This window comes from Mauremys reevesii, linkage group 7 (genome assembly GCF_016161935.1).
Source record: "Mauremys reevesii isolate NIE-2019 linkage group 7, ASM1616193v1, whole genome shotgun sequence".
Lineage (NCBI taxonomy): Eukaryota > Metazoa > Chordata > Testudines > Geoemydidae > Mauremys > Mauremys reevesii.
The window spans coordinates 83816-96500 of NC_052629.1; the positions used below are offsets into that span (position 1 = coordinate 83816).

The 12685-nt window shown below is 53.2% G+C and overlaps 1 long non-coding RNA gene across 11 annotated transcripts in view; it reads right to left on the reverse strand.

Moving 5' to 3' along the window:
- LOC120368587 overlaps positions 1-9432 on the reverse strand; it is a 50199-nt gene extending 40767 nt beyond the window's left edge. The window contains exons 1-11 of one of the 11 annotated variants that reach the window (XR_005582668.1): positions 9305-9432; positions 8327-8682; positions 7832-7955; positions 6176-7226; positions 5822-5861; positions 5227-5351; positions 3990-4932; positions 3691-3825; positions 3544-3617; positions 2571-2713; positions 2086-2277 (exon numbers count right to left, since the gene is read on the reverse strand). This is a non-coding gene — a long non-coding RNA (uncharacterized LOC120368587). Of the gene's footprint in view, positions 1-1504; positions 1565-1919; positions 1954-2085; positions 2278-2570; positions 2714-3543; positions 3826-3989; positions 4933-5226; positions 5352-5821; positions 5862-6175; positions 7227-7831; positions 7956-8326; positions 8683-9293 lie in introns of those variants that run through there. The other 10 variants (XR_005582667.1, XR_005582664.1, XR_005582662.1 and 7 more) reach the window with 10 other exon arrangements.
- Positions 9433-12685: the final 3253 nt, after the last annotated feature.

The window sequence follows — 12685 nt, forward strand, 5'->3', positions numbered from 1 at the left end:
CCTTACAATGAGATATTACATTACACGCAGGTCACCACAAGGTCTCTGTGGCTTTGCGCTCCTTAGGACCTAGCCTTTAGAATGCTCTTTGCCACTGACCAATCCCTGTGAGAAGGGTGCAGGTCTCCCCTTTCTAGCTCCTCTTGGGCTGCTGGCACTTGCTGGGCAATGAGACCACGCTCTCCTGAGGGAACAGAGGTCTCTCCTTTACAGCGCTTTTCTCTCTGCCCCATTCGAACGCCCCTGGCTTAAGGACCACCCTGTAAGGAAGGTTGGGTCTCCTTTGCCAAGCAAATTAAACCACAGGTCACTTTGACACGCCCGGCAAAATGACTGCCCTGTAACCAAGCTGTAAGGTCTTATCCCTCGCACGCTTAAACTAGGGGAGCCTTTTTGTGCCTGTGGCTGAGCAACACCCCACCCCTTGAGAAGGCTTGAGCTTCCGTTTCTCTTAGTGACAGGAAATTCCCCCACAATTATTTCTACTGGACTTTTTTGAGATTTGAAGTGAAATCTTACTTGCGACCTATCCAGGTCAGATGCAACATAGTGTGGCGAAGGGGCAGCTGTAAGGGGATGGTGGAAGCCGTGGGAAAATTCGCCCCTTTTCTCAAAAAAGCCAAGAAATGGCCCAACCATGCAAATGTCACACCGTCTGGAAAGGAACAGGTGAGGTGGGGGGCTCCTTTCACACCCTCACTTCCACCTCATCCTTCCTCAAGTCCTTTTGCCCTGCCCAATTTACACCGCTCAACCAACCACAACTTTGACCCTGTGTTTTCTTGTGCACAAGAAAGATACCATCGCACTGATGAGTGTTCAACTGTAGACATTCGGACAGCTCCCTCAGCTGTGTCCAAATTCCAGGCCTTGTGTCTCTTTGGAGATAGACAGAGAAGATTCCTAGGGCTACGTCCGAAGGGATTGATGTGGCTATCCTTTCTGAAATGTGTTGATGTTCAGGTGTTGTAAGCACATGCGGTGGTATTCAGAGCCAGCACGTGGGTGCACCTAACCCTACTAACAGGACTGCGTCACAAGGAAGGGGGGTCTTTTCTGGTAAAGGTTAGGGAGCACCAGTTATTTTCTTGGTGAGGAGGAAGGTAAGTCCGGAAGGGTATCGCTGAGAGATGGAGGATTGATCGGAAAGGAGACACTCAGCAGGATCCCTCCCTTACCTGTTCATTTCCAGATCTTTTCACATTGGGGACTTTCCGCCCCACCCACACCGAGTTTAAAGGAGGAGTATTTTACTAAAGAAAGGGTGACCGCCCTGTAATCAGGGTTCAGGCCCCTTTTCTCCTCTCTGCATTGGCCCTCTTAATGGCACCCAACATAGTCACTCTGCAGAGCAGATTCTGGCCCCTCCCCAGCCACAGAGCCCCGTACCCAAGGAGGAAGCACACGGCCTATGAAGAAAACTACAGCAAGAACAGATGAGGAACAGCCAGTTATGCAGAAACCCGAGGACTATTCATGTCTCCTTAGAAGGATGTCCAGGCTTCTCAGATCCACTTCTGCATATTCTCCTCCGGCGAGGGCTCCTGGACAATTCCTCTGCAAACTAATAAAGCCAAGCAAGGACCATCACTACACAGAGCTCTATGAATGTCCTCATCCCTGCCTCCCTCTCCCATTCCATCTATATCCGCCAGACTCAATGAACAGAGACTGAGTCAACATCCACAGACACTGCCTCACTCTGGCGCCCACTATCCTGCATGATTTTCATCCCCTCCTACTTGTTCATAGCTCCCGAGACCAAGCCTGTGGGGATGCACACCTAGCACTCCTGCCCCTCTTCTGTGAAGGGAGACGGCACAAGGAGAGGCAAGGACAGAGACAGAGAGAGAGAAAGAGTGTTGGCCAACACACTAGAGAAGAGAGAGAGAAACACAGGAGAAAGGCAAGTAACTCACCATCTGGAGTCATCCTCCTGGATCCAACCTTCTCCTGCGGAGGACACGCTGCTTGTGAACAGAGCAATGACAAGCCCCTGAATATGGGGACCTTGTCTCCCTTGTATCCCCAGCTAGTCAGGAAACTCTTCTGACAAACCAGCCCCAGCTAACAGGGTGTCTGTACCTGGAGTCAGATGGGCTGTTAACAGAACCCTCAGCAAAACAGACACTTATCTCACTGACAGTGGCATCTGCTTGGCTCCCAAATGAACAGCTCTTGCCTGGCATGAACAATGCTCACAGGCTCGCTGCTCTCACTCACTTTCCATTGCATGAGGGCAGTAGACTCTGACATGTGACTTATTTTTCCTTGGTACTAAACCCAGCAGAGGAGAGAAAAACAAACAAATTAGCATCTCCATCTGCAATGTCACGTAGTTTCTTCATCTCCCATATCCCACGGCTCCGCCATCAAACCATCTCCTATTACTACTATACATCTGCAACTAGAAGGGATCCATTGTAACTGCACCCAAAATAGTCACTTTGCTCAGGAGACTCCTGTCCCTTCCCCAGCCTTAATACCACAGTGTCCTGTACCCAGCGAGGAAGCACAAGGCCTGTGAAGTAAACTACAGCGAGTACAGATAAGGAATTGAAAGCACTGACCTCTTACTCACAGCCAGTTGTTCAGAAGGCAGAAAGCTGAGGATTGTTCCTGTCTGGTTAGAACCATGTCCAAGCTGCTCAGATCCACCTCTGCCAGTTTCTCCTCCGGCTCGAGCTCCTGGACAATTCCTCTGGAAGTGCAGCTGCAAAAGCCAAGCATGCGCCATCTCTACACACAGTTCTAATGGTGCTTGAAATGTTGCCCTCAATCTTGCCTCCCTCTTCCACCCATCTACATCAGCCCCACTTGAACAGAGACCGATTCAACACTGACAGTCACTGCTCCACTCTCGCACCCACTACCCCGCATGGTTTTCGTCCCCTACTACTACTCCAGGGCTTTCAAGACCTAACCTGTGGAGATGCACACCTCGCAGGCCTGCCTGTGTCCTAAGAAGGGAGATGGCACAAGGAAAGGAAAGGACAGATTAAGAGAGAGCGTTGGCCAACACACAAGAACAGATGAGGAACAGCCAGTTATGCAGAAACCCGAGGACTATTCATGTCTCCTTAGAAGGATGTCCAGGCTTCTCAGATCCACTTCTGCATATTCTCCTCCGGCGAGGGCTCCTGGACAATTCCTCTGCAAACTAATAAAGCCAAGCAAGGACCATCACTACACAGAGCTCTATGAATGTCCTCATCCCTGCCTCCCTCTCCCATTCCATCTATATCCGCCGGACTCATTGAACAGAGACTGAGTCAACATCCACAGACACTGCTCCACTCTAGCGCCCACTATCCTGCATGATTTTCATCCCCTCTTACTTGTTCATAGCTCCCGAGACCAAGCCTGTGGGGATGCACACCTAGCACTCCTGCCCCAGTTCTATGAAGGGAGAAGGCACAAGGAGAGGCAAGGACAGAGACAGAGAGAGAGAGAGAGAGAGAGAAAGAGAGTGTTGGCCAACACACGAGAGAGACAAAGAGCGAGAAAATGAGAAACACGGGAGGAAGGCAAGCAACTTGTCACCTGGAGTCATCCTCCTGGATCCAACCTTCTGCTGCAGAGGACACACTGGTACTGGCCAGAGGACTGAGCAGCCCCTAAAAATAGGGACCTTGTCAACCTCGTAACCACAGCAGAGCCTTCACCTAACAAGACACTTATCTCACTGACAGTGGTCCTTGCTCCACTCCCAGCTGGATGGCTCTTCCCTGGCATCAACAATGCTTAGAATCTCCCAGCTCTCGCTCCCTTTCCATGGCATGTGCGGAGTGGACTCTGACTCTCCACTTGGTACTAAACCCAGCACTAGGGGGAAAAACAAATCAGTTAGCATCTCAGTCTGCAACGTGCATAGGTTCTTCTTCTCCCATCTACCACACCTCAGGGCTCCGCCCTCAACCCTCCTCCCATTACAGCTTTAACACTACAACTAAAAAGCAGCCCACTGCACCTACATCCAAGATACTCACTCTGCACAGGAGACTTGTGCCTTTGCCTCATCTGAATCCCACAGAGCACCGTGTCCAATGAAGAAATTCAGAGCCTCTGAACAAAACCGGAGCCAGTACAGATGAGGGATTCCAAGCACTGACCGCTTACTCACAGCCAGTTGTGCGGGAGGCAGAAATCTGAGGACCATTCATGTCTGCTTAGAAGGATGTCCAGGCTCCTCAGGTCCGCGTCTGCCACTTTCTCCTTCAGCTGCTGCTCCTGGACAATTCCTCTGCAAGCGCAGGAAATGAGCGAAGCAAGAGCCATCACTACACAAAATTCAATTGGTGCAGGTAATCTTGCCCTCATCCCTGCCTATCTACATCAGACCCACTTGAAGAGAGACAGTCAACATCCACAGTCACCCCTCCACTCTAGCGCCCACTACGATGCATGATTTTCGTCCCCTCCTACTTGTTCATAGCTCCCGAGACCTAGCCTGAGGGGATGCACACATAGCACTCCTGCCCGTGCCCTATGAAGGGAGACAGCCGAGAGAGAGTGTGTGTGTTGGCCAACACAGTAGAGTAGAGTAGAGAAGACAGAGAGAGAAACAGAGGAGGAAGGCAAGCAACTCACCACCTGGAGTCATCCCTCATGGATCTAACCTTCTCCTGCCGAGGACACACCGATCCTGGCCAGAGAAATCAGTCCCTGAAAATGGGGACCGTGTCTCCCTCAAAACCACAGTTAGTCAGGAACCTTTTCTTACAAACCCACTCCACCTAACGGGGTGTCTCTACCTGTAGCCAGGTGGGCCGTGAGCAGAACCCTCAGCAAAACAGATACTTATCTCAGTGATAGTAGCAGCTGTTCTGCTCCCAGATGGACGGCTCCTGCCTGGCACCAACAACGCTCGCAGTCTCGTCACTCTCACTCATAAGGGCAGTAGACTGACATGTGACGTCTTTTTGCTTGGTACTAAAACCAGGGGATAAAACAAGTAAGCTACCGTCTCAGTCAGAAATGTCTCTTAGGCTCTTCTTTTCCCCTCTCACGCACGGCAGGGTTCCGCCCTCAACCCATTACACCTTTAGGACTAAAGTACAAAGCACCTCTTACAACAACACCCAACACAGTCACTCTGCACAGCAGACTCTGGCCCCTCACCCTTAATCCCACAGAGCCCTGTACCCAACAAGAAACCAAACGGTCAATGAAGAATACTACAGTGAGTACAGATGACTGAGTTCAAAGCACTGAGCCCTTACTCACAGCCAGTTATGCAGAAGGCAGAAACCTGAGGACTATTCTTATTTCCTTAGAAGGATGTCCAGGCTGCTGAGGTCCACTTCTCACATTCTCATCCGGCTGGGGCTCCTGGACGATTCCTCTGCAAACTAATAAAGCCAAGCAAGAACTGTCACTACACAGAGCTCTATGAATGCCCTCATCCCTGCTTCCCTCTCCCATCCCATCTACATCCGCTCGACTCAATGAACAGAGACTGAGTCAACATCCACAGACACCACTCCACTCTAGCGCCCACTACCCTGCATGATTTTCATCTCCTCCTATTTGTTCATAGCTCCTGAGACCTAGCCTGTGGGGATGCACACCTAGCACTCCTGCCCGTGTCCTATGAAGGGAGACAGCACAAGGAGAGGCAAGGACAGAGACAGATTGTTGGCCAACACACTAGAGAAGAGAGTGAGAGAGAGAGAGAAAGGCAAGAAACTGATATGGGTCGTGAGCAGAACCCTCAGCAAAACAGACACTTATCTCACTGACAGTGGCGTCTGCTCGACCCCCACATTGACGGCTGTTGCCTGGCATGAACAATGCTCACAGGCTCGCTGCTCTCACTCACTTTCCATCGCATGAGGACAGTAGACTCTGATGTGTGACTGCTGGGTTTAGTACCAAGGAAGAAGTAAAAGGAAGAAAAAAAATATAATTACCATCTCCGTCTGCAATGTCACGTAGTCTCTTCATTTCACATCTCCCGTATCCCACAGCTCCGCCCTCAACCCATCTCCCATTACTACTTTACAGCTGCAATTAGAAGGGACCCATTTTAACTGCACCCAAAATAGTCACTTTGCTCAGGAGACTCTTGTCCCTTCCCCAGCCTTAATCCCAAAGAGCCTCGTACCCAACGAGGAAGCACACGGCCTATGAAGGAAACAAGAGTGAGTACAGATAAGGAATTGAAAACACTGACTTCTTACTCATAGCCAGTTATCCAGAATGCAGAAAGCTGAGGACTGTTCATGTCTCCTTAGAAGGATGTCCAGGCAGTTCAGGTCCACTTCTGACAACTTCTTCTCCAGCTGAGACTCCTGCACAATTCCGCTGCAAACTAATAAAGGCAAGCAAGAACTATCACTACACCAGTGGTTCTCAACCTTTTGTACTGATGATCCCTTTTACATAGAAAGCTTCTGAGTGTGACCCTCCCCTTATAAATTAAAAACACTTTTTGTATATTCAACACCATTATAAATGCTGGAAGCAAAGTGATGTTTAGTATGGAGGATGACATTTCACAACCCCCCAAATAACAACATTACGGCCCCCTGACGGGACCTAAACCCCAGTTTGAGAACTTCTGCACTACATAGAGCCCAATTAAGCCCCTCTTCCCTGCGTCGCTTTCGATCTGTCTTAGCCCCACAACACCAACAGTCATCGCTCCAGTCTCGCACCGACTGCCCCGCATGATTTTCGTCCCCTCCTACTTCTTTATGGCTCCCAAGACACAACCTGTGGGGGTGCACACCTAGCTCGCCTGCCGATATCCTAAGAAGGGAGACAGCACAAGGAAAAGCAAGGACAGATTGAGAAAGAGTGTTGGCCAACACACTAGAGGAGAGAGAGAGAGAGAAACACGAGGGAAAGGCAAGCAATTCACCACTTGGACTCATTCTCCTAGATGCAACCTTCTGCTGCGTAGGACACACTGCTCCTGGCCAGAAAACTGAGCAGCCCCTAAAAATGGGGATCTTCTCTCTCTCTCAAAACCACAGCTAGGCAGGAACCTTTTCTTACAAACACAGCCTCAGCAAACGGGGCATCCCTTTCAGGAGCAAGGTGGGCCGTGAGCAGAGCAATCACCAAAACAGACACTTATCTCATTGACAGTGATGACTCTTCCATTCCCACTTGGACGGCTTTTTCAAGGCATCAATAATTCTCGCAGTCCCATCACTCTCGCTCACTTTCCATCGTATGGGGGCAGTAGACTCTGACTTGTCACTTCTTTTCCCTTGGTACTAAATCCAGCGGAAAAACAAGTCAGTCACCATCACAATTGGCAATGTTGGGTAGCCGCTTCTTTTTGCCTCTCCCACATGGTGGGGTTCTGCCCTGAACCCTCCTCCCATCACGCCTTTATGACTACAAGTAGAAAGCACCCCTTGCGACAACACCTGAAATAGTCACTCTGCACAGATGACTCTGGTCAGACACACCAAACCTGTGGGGAAAACACACAGAAATTGTGCTGCTTTTTGCCTTGTAACTTATTGCTTCTTGTAGCTTTTTGCTTCCAGCAAGCACGGACAAGGAGGAGCAAAGGGGACGGCTAGTTGAGGTGCACAGCGGGCCCACCACAGTCCCAGACTGCATGCCAGGGGAGATCTAGTCATTGAGTGTTGGGGTTCTTAGGGATTGGCTTGTTTTCAAATGGGTTTATCTTGATTTTTGGCTTATTGTCAAAGTCGGGGTGCTTATTTCCCCAGTGAAAGTTAGCAATTGTGACTCTGGTCCCTTCCCCAGCCTTAATCCCAAAGAGCCCCACACCCAACAAGGAAGCAAACAAAGTGTGAAGAAAATCACAGCAAGTACAGATGAGGAATTCCAAGCACTGACCACTTACCCACAGCCAGTTATGCACGAGGCAGAAAGCTGAGGACTGTTCATGTCTCCTTAGAAGAATGTCCAGGCTCCTCAGGCCCACGTCTGCCAATTTCTCCTCCGGCTGCTGCTCCTGGACAATTCCTCTACAAGTGCAGCAAATAAGCCAAGCAAGAGCCCTCACTACAAAAAATTCAATTGGTGCGTGAAATCTTGTCCTCATCCCTGCCTCCCACATCAGCCCCACTAGAGCAGAGACTCAGTCAACACCCACAGTCACCGCTTCACTCTAGCGCCCACTGCCCTGCATCATTTCGGTCCCCTACTTGTTCATAGCTCACAAGACCTAGCCTGTGGGGATGCACACCTAACACACCTGCCCGTGTCCTACGAAGGAAGACAGCACAAGAAGAGGCAAGGACAGAGAGAGAGTGAGACAGACAGACAGAGAGTGTGTGTTGGCCAACACATTAGAGGAGAGAGAGAGAAAAACGTGGGAGGGAGTCAAGAAACTCACCAGCTGGAGTCATCCCCCTGGATCTAATATGCTGCGGAGGACACACTGGTCCTGGCCAGAGACATGAGCAGCCCCTGAAAATGGGGACATCGTCTCTCTTGTAACCACAACTAGTCAGGAACCTTTTCTTACAAACCCAGCCCCAGCTAACGGGGCGTCCCTACCGGGAGCAAGATGGGCCTTGAGCAGAGCGATCACCAAAGAAGACACTTATCTCATTGAGAGTGGTGGTGGTTCCGCTCCCAGATGGACGCCTTCTGCGTCGCATCAACAACGCTTGCAGACTCATCGCTCTTGCTCTCTTTCCATTGCACGAGGGCAGTAGACTCTGGCCTGTGACTTCTTTTCTCTTGCTACTAAACCCAGCACAAGGGGGAAAAACAAATCAGTTACCCTTTCAGTCAGCAACTTTGGGTAGGCTCTTATTTTCCCCTCCCGCACACAGTGGGGCTCCGCCCTCAACCCTATTCCCATTACACCGGTAGGACTGCAAGTAGAAAGCACCCCTTGCAACGACACCCGAAATAGTCACTTTGCACAGCAGACTCTGGTCACACACACACACCAAATCTCAAGGGGGAAAACAAAACATACAAATCGGGCTTGGTTTTGGCCTGTAACTTATTGCTCGTTGTAGCTTGCTACTTCCGGCAAGCAGGGGCAAAGGGGGGAGAGAGAGTCAGGGGTGCACAGCGGACCCACCACATTCCCAGACTGCACGCCAGGAGAGATCTAGTCATTGAGTGCTGGGGTTCTTAGGAATTGGCTTGTTTTGGCCTTATTTGAAATAGGATTAGCTTGATTTTTGGAATATTGTGAATTCAGGGTTCTTATCTACCCAGTGAAAGTTGGCAAGTATGACTCTGGTCTCTTCCCCAGCCTTAATCCCACAGTGCCCCATACCAAACAAGGAAGGAAATGGCCTATGAAGAAAATTACAGTGAGTACAAAAATTCCAAGCACTCACTGCTTACTCACAGCCAGTTAGGCAGAAGGCAGAAACCTGAGGACTGTTGAGGTCTCCTTAGAAGGATGTCCAGGCTGCTCACATCCACTTCTGCATATTCTCGTTCGGTGAGGGCTCCTGGATGATTCCTCTGCAAACTAATAAAGTAAGTACCATCACTACACACAGCACTACTGGTGCATTTAATCTTGCCCTCATCCCTGCTTCCCTCTCCCATCCCATCTACATCCGCTCGACTCGATGAACAGAGACTGAGTCAACATCCACAGACACCGCTCCACTCTAGCGCCCAATACCCTGCATGATTTTCATCTCCTCCTATTTGTTCATAGCTTCCGAGATCTAGCCTGTGGGGATGCACACCTAGCACTCCTATCCGTGTCCTATGAAGGGAGACAGCACAAGAAGAAGCAAGGACAGAGACAGAGTGAGAGACAGACAGACAGAGTGTGTGTTGGCCAACACATTAGAGGGGAGAGAGAGAGAGAGAAAAAAAACATGGGAGGGAGTCTAGAAACTCAAGAGCTGGAGTCTTCCCCCTGGATTGAACCTTCTGCTGCAGAGGACACACCCCTCCTGGCCAGAGAAATGACCAGTCCCTGAAAATGGGGACCTTGTCTCCTTCATAACCACTAGTTAGGAACCTTTTCTTACAAACCCAGACCTTGCTAATGGGGTGTCCCAATGGGACCCAAACAGCCTGCATAGAGACGTGGGCGGTCCCCCCCAAACCGTTAAGCCCCCATGGGACCCCTACAGACTGCAGAGAGGCCTGGGGGGTCCCCCCAAAACCGTTAAGCCCCCCTAGGACCCCAACAGCCTGCAGAGAGGCCTGGGTGGGCCCCCAAACCCCATAAGCCCCCCTGGGACTCCTACAGCCTGCAGAGACGCCTGGGGGGTCTCCCGGAAACCCATAAGCCTCCCTGGTACCCAAAAGCCTGCAGAGAGGCCTGGGGGGTCCCCCCCAAAACCGTTAAGCCCGCATAGGACACCAAAAGCCTGCAGAGAGGTCTTTGGGGTCCCCCCGAACCCCGTAAGGCCCCAGGGACACCTACAGCCTGCAGAGAGGCCTGGGGGGTTCCCCCCCCAAACATTTTATCCTCCATGGGACCCCTACAGACTGCAGAGAGGCCTGTGAGGTCCCCCCCAAAACCAGTAAAGCCCCCCTAGAACCCCAACAGCCTGCAGAGAGGGCTGGGGGGGTCCACCTGAACCCCGTAAGACCCCCTGGGACCTCTACAGCCTGCAGAGAGGCCTGGGGGGTCCCCCCGAAACCCATAATCCCCCCTTAGACCCCAAAGGACTGCAGAGAGGCCTGGGGGGTCTCTCCCCAAACAGTTAAGCCCCCAAGGGACCCCTACAGCCTGCAGAGAGTACTGGGGGGTTCCCCCGAGCCCCGTAAGCCCCCATGGGACCCCTACAGCCTGCAGAGAGACCTGGAGGGTCCCCCCGAGCCCCGTAAGCCCCCAGGGACCCCTACAGCCTGCAGAGAGGCCTGGGGGGTCCCCCCAAAACCGTTAAGCCCCCATGGGAACCCTACAGTCTGCAGAGAGTCCTGGGGGGTCCCCCCAAAACGTTAAGTCCCCATGGGACCCCTACAGACTGCAGAGAGGCCTGGGGGGTCCCCCCCAAACAGTTAAGCCCCCATGGGACCCCTACATACTGCAGAGAGGCCTGGGGGGTCTCCCCGAACTCCCTAAGCCCCTTTGGGACCCCTACAGCCTGCAGAGACACCTGGGGGGTTCCCCCGAACTCCGGAATACACCCAGGGACCCATACAGCGTTCAGAGAGGTCTGGGGGGTCCCCCCGAACACCGTATCCCCCCTGGGACTCCTACAGCATTCAGAGAGGCTTGGAGGTCCCCCCGAAACCCATAAGCCTCCCTGGTATCCCTACAGCCTGCAGAGAGGCCTGGGAGGGTCTCCCCAAACCCCGTGAGCTCCCCAGGGTCACCTACAGCGTGCAGAGCGGCCTGGGGGTCCCCCCCAAACAGTTAAGACCCCATGAGACCCCTACAGACTTCATAGAGGCCTGGAGGGTCTCCCCGAACCCCATAAGCCCCCCAGGGACCCCTACAGCCTGCAGAGAGGCCTGGGGCATCCCCCCCAAACCGTTAAGCCCCCATGGGACCACTACAGACTGCAGAGAGGCCTGGGGGATCTCCTCCAAACCTTTAAGGCCCCATGGGACCCCTACAGACTGCAGAGAGTCCTGTGGGGTTCCCCAAACACCGTATGCCCTCCAGGGACCCCTACACTCTGCAGAGAGGCCTGGGGGGTCCCCCCAAAAGCCTCCATGAGACCCTAATAGCCTACAGAGAGGCCTGGGGGCTCCCCCCGAACGCCATAAGCCCCCCGTGGACCCCTACAGCGTTCAGAGAGCCCTGGGGGGTCTCCCCGAAACCCGTAAGCCGCCCTGGGACCCCAACAGCCTGCATATAGGCCTGGGAGGTCCCCCCCAAACCTTTAAGCCCCCATGGGACCCCTACAGACTGCAGAGAGGCCTGGGGGTTCCCCCCAAAACCCATAATCCGCCCTGGGACCGCAAAAGCCTTCAGAGAGGCCTGGGGGTCCCCCCGAAACACGTAATCGGCCTGGTAACCCAAAAGCCTGCAGAGAGGCCTGGGGGGTCCCCCCCCAAACCTTTAAGCACCCTGGGACCCCTACAGACTGCAAAGAGGCCTGTGAGGTCCCCCCAAAACAGTAAAGCCCCCCTAGGACCCCAACAGCCTGAAGAGAGGCCTGGGGGGTACCCCCGAAACCCATAATCCGCCCTTAGACCCCAAAGGACTGCAGAGAGGCCTGGGGTGTCCCCCCCAAACCATTAAGACCCCATGCGACCCCTACAGACTGCAGAGAGGCCTGGGGGTCCCCCTGAACCCCGTAAGACCACTGTGAGCCCTACAGGCTGCAGAGAGGCCTGGGGGGTCGACCCAAACCCCGTAAGCCCCCCAGGGAACCGTACAGCCTGCAGAGAGGCCTGCGGAGTCCCCCGGAACCCCGTAAGCCCCCGGGGACCCCTACAGCCTGCAGAGAGACCTGGGGGGTCCCCCCCAAACCCTTAAGCCCCCATGGGATGCATACAGACTGGAGAGAGACCTGGGTGGTCCCCCCCAAACCCCGTAAGCCCCCCAGGGACCCCTACAGCCTGCAGAGTGTCCTGGGGCGTCCCCCCAAAACCAGTAAAGCCCCCCTGGGACCCCTACAGCCTGCAGAGAGGCCTGGGGGATCCCCCCGAAACCCATAAGCCGCCCTGGGATCCCAAAAGCCTGCAGAGAGGCCTGGGGGGTCCCCCCCAAACCGTTAAGCCCCCATGGGACCCCTACAGGCTTCTGAGAGGCCTGGGGTGTCTCCCCGAACCCCGTAAGCCCCCCCGGGACCCCTACAGCCAG